The 3,831-nt window shown below is 45.7% G+C and overlaps 1 pseudogene; it reads left to right on the plus strand.

Annotated features, from left to right (window-relative positions):
* Positions 1-685: 685 nt before the first annotated feature.
* On the plus strand, positions 686-1,619 carry LOC150003200 (calponin-2 pseudogene; annotated as a pseudogene).
* Positions 1,620-3,831: the final 2,212 nt, after the last annotated feature.

Below are 3,831 nucleotides of genomic sequence, written 5' to 3' on the forward strand. Positions count from 1 at the left end.
TGGTTGAGGATCACATAACATAGGCTGAATGTTTATAACCCTTACTTATCATGCACAAACCTGTTTAGAAGTAGAAATTGGTATTATTGAGGTTAAATTAACAAATTTGGCAGAAAGAAAAAAAATTGTTTTTTTTTTTGTTTTTTTTTTACTACAAACATCTTTATGTCAACTTTCTTCCCTTCACACCCCATTTTGTAGTCATCATTCAATAGGTATTTATTGAACATTTACTCTATGCCACTTAGCCTACCTGAACACCTCCACATTTTGCCTCCTGTGGGTTAAAAATATGACATGCCTTTAACATCTGTTCACACTGCAATTAGATCGAGCATCTGCTTCTCTATTTTTCCAGAAACGTATACATTTTTCCTTCTGATGAAAAACTGAATATGAAGCTTTGCCAAATACCTTGTAAAACTCATTTCTAAGAGATACTAGGAAATATAAACATCAATTCAAAAATATTTAAGACATGGGACTAATGTCAAACCATTATCCCCAATTAAATTTTTAATGTCCTAGTTTATTACACTCATTATTTATTACACTTGTATTATTGCTATGAGGTCCACAACTTCTGTAACATATCCCCATCCTTGCACTTGTCCCGCCCTCCCCGCTGCTCCCCACAGGCCATGGCCTATCAAGATTCAGAGCTGGGTCCCGCCGTTGCCGCCGCCGGCATGAGCTCTACGCAGTTCAACAAGGGGCCCTCCTACGGGCTTTCGGCCAAGGTCAAGAACCGGCTCCTATCCAAATATGACCCTCAGAAGGAGGAAGAACTCCGCAGCTGGATCGAGGGACTCACGGGCCTGTCTATTGGTTCTGACTTCCAGAAGGGTCTGAAGGATGGGATTATCCTGTGCACACTCATGAATAAGCTGCAGCCTGGCTCCGTCCCTAAGATCAACCGCTCCATGCAAAACTGGCACCAGCTAGAAAACCTCTCCAACTTCATCAAGGCCATGGTCAGCTACGGCATGAACTCCATGGACCTGTTCGAGGCCAATGACCTTTCTGAGAGTGGAAACATGATACAGGTGCAGGTGTCTCTTCTGGTTCTGGCAGGAAAGGCCAAGACAAAGGGGCTGCAGAGTGGTGTGGACATCGACATCAAGTACTCAGAAAAGCAAGAGCGGAACTTTGATGACGCTACCATGAAGGCTGGCCAGTGCGTCATTGGGCTCCAGATGGGCACCAACAAGTGTGCCAGCCAGTCAGGCATGACGGCATATGGCACGAGAAGACATCTGTATGACCCCAAGAACCATATCCTGCCACCCATGGACCACTCAACCATCAGCCTCCAAATGGGCACCAACAAGTGTGCCAGCCAGGTGGGCATGACGGCTCCCGGGACCCGGCGGCACATCTATGACACCAAGTTGGGGACCGACAAGTGTGACAATTCCTCCATGTCTCTGCAGATGGGCTACACGCAGGGTGCCAACCAGAGTGGCCAGGTCTTTGGCTTGGGCCGGCAGATATACGACCCCAAGTACTGCCCACAAGGCCCAGTGGCCAATGGGGCTCCAGGGTCAGCAGGCGACTACCAAAGCTCCGGGAAGGCCCCAGAATATCCCCCCTACTACCAAGAGGAGGCAGGCTACTGAGGCCCCCCCCCCTTGTGGGGTGTCTCCCTGTGTCATCACCCCATCTGGGATTTTGGGTTTTTCTGTGTCTTCGTATTATTTTTCTATGTGTTCAAGTGCTTCCAGCTGAGGGTCTGTGAAGGCCAGATCTAGATTCTTGTGGTATAAGGGGTCCCTGCCAGGGCACATCCAGGTAGCAAATTTCCCAGCAGGCTTTGGGCCAAGCTGTAGGGGGAAGAAGAAATCTGTGCAGGGGGGGAAACTGGCCCCAAATGGTTTCCAGTTGCTCTGCCCCTCTTCCCTTTTCTCTGCTGATCAGTTTGTGGTTTCTGTACCCACAAAAGTTTCAGGCAGTTTTAACTAAACAAAATAATTTGGGGTGATAGGATGGGGATGCTGGAGGGGGTGCTGCTGGGAAGGAAGTCCCCTAGGAGAGGGCCAGGCCACAGTCCCCAGATATTTTAGGCATCACAAGGGATGGCTTTCCTCAGGACCCTCCGAGGGGCCCAGTGAGGAAACTGAGGCCCGGACAGGACAGTGGAGTTGTGAATGGTTGAGGCAAAGCCAGAACCTCCTTCTATACTATTCCTTTCTCCCCCATGAAATACTGCACAGGGACCTACAGCAGGAGGCCCTCTCTGGGACCAACCCCACCCAGGAGTCCTGGGAACAAGAGATAGTGTGAAATACCAACTGTGGACCAAAGGCAATAAAAACCTTTTTAGCAAAAAAAAAAAGATTCAGAGCTGAAGTCTACAGCTTAATACAGTACAACTCTGCCCAAGGGATGTGATCTCCCTGAACTCAGTTTCTTCTTCTGCAAACTGAGGATGATTATATACTCCATGCTAAAGTGCTGCGAAGAAAATATAAATTACATGAAATGACATGTACTTGGTGTCTAGAACAGCTCTGACACAGGATCCATGCTCAATAAGCAGTGATTATAATCTTGTCCCAAATTTCAGAGGCTCCTCTGAGTTTTGCATTCTTACTTGCTCCTTCTGCCAGGCACTGGGGCAAGCCCTGGCAGCTCAGCTACTGCTCCTCTGAGATCATTTCTTGCTGTTTCACAAGAGGTCAAAGTGCAACTATTTTACTTTAAGTTCCCTCTGAGCCCTTCTCGATTTTGTGTTTCCAAATCAGAAAAGTTCCCTTTATCGTTTTATCATGGCAACCAACTCATTCTGGTTCTTCCTATCAACAGAAAAGCAGTTTACAACCTCTCTCCAGCCCCAGATAGTTTAGTTTTATCCATTGGGCTAAATATTCTCTAACTCCTACAAGAAATAAGTAACTTTAGACCAGCGGTTCTCAACCTGTGGGTCGCGACCCATTTGGGGGTCAAACGACCCTTTCACAAGGGTAGTCTAAACCATCAGAAAACACATATATAATTACATATTGTTTTTTTTTTTTTAAATATTGATATCTATTTTTTTATTTGTTTGTTTTATTTTATTTTTTAGAGAGAGGGGAAAGGAGAAAGAGAGGGAGAGAAACATCACTGTGTGGTTGCCTCTCACTCATGCCCCTAACTGGGGACCTGACGTGCAACCTAGGAATGTGCGCTGACTGGGAATCGAACCAGTGACATTTGGCTCGCAGGCCGATGCTCAATCCACTGAGCCACAGCAGCCAGGGCTTTACATATTGTTTTTGTGATTAATCACTATGCTTTAATTCTGTTCAATTTGTAACAATGAAAATACATCCTGTATATCAGATATTTACATTATGATTCATAACAGTAGCAAAATTACAGTTATGAAGTAGCAACAAAAATAATTTTATGGTTGGGGGTAACCACAACATGAGGAAATGTATTAAAGGGTCGTGGCATTAGGAAGGTTGAGAACCATGGCTTTAGACCATGACCCTGCTTATATTTTAATGTATTCCTGATCTCTGCAACCCCGTTCATAAAATAAAAATAAGAAAAATAAATAAGGGTTTGGAGGCTGACCAGGCTATTTAAAGAAGCCCATTGTAAATCTCCTCTCACAGAGGAGGGTTCTCAGCCCCCTCAATTCAGACAGTGTGCAGAGCTGTGACTTGCATGATGCTGTCCCATGGCTTAGACCCACCCATCCAGGCAGGGCCAGCTTGTCACACAGGACCTCATGGTTTACTTAATGCTCTGTCATTAGTCTCTTGAGATTCTTTGACATTTTTGAACAAGGGACCCAGCATTTTCATTTTGTGTTGAGCCCAGCAGTTACATAGCCAGTCC

Source organism: Furipterus horrens, unplaced genomic scaffold, assembly GCF_987537825.1.
Source record: "Furipterus horrens unplaced genomic scaffold, mFurHor1.1.pri manual_scaffold_8, whole genome shotgun sequence".
In the NCBI taxonomy this organism is placed as follows: Eukaryota; Metazoa; Chordata; class Mammalia; order Chiroptera; family Furipteridae; genus Furipterus; species Furipterus horrens.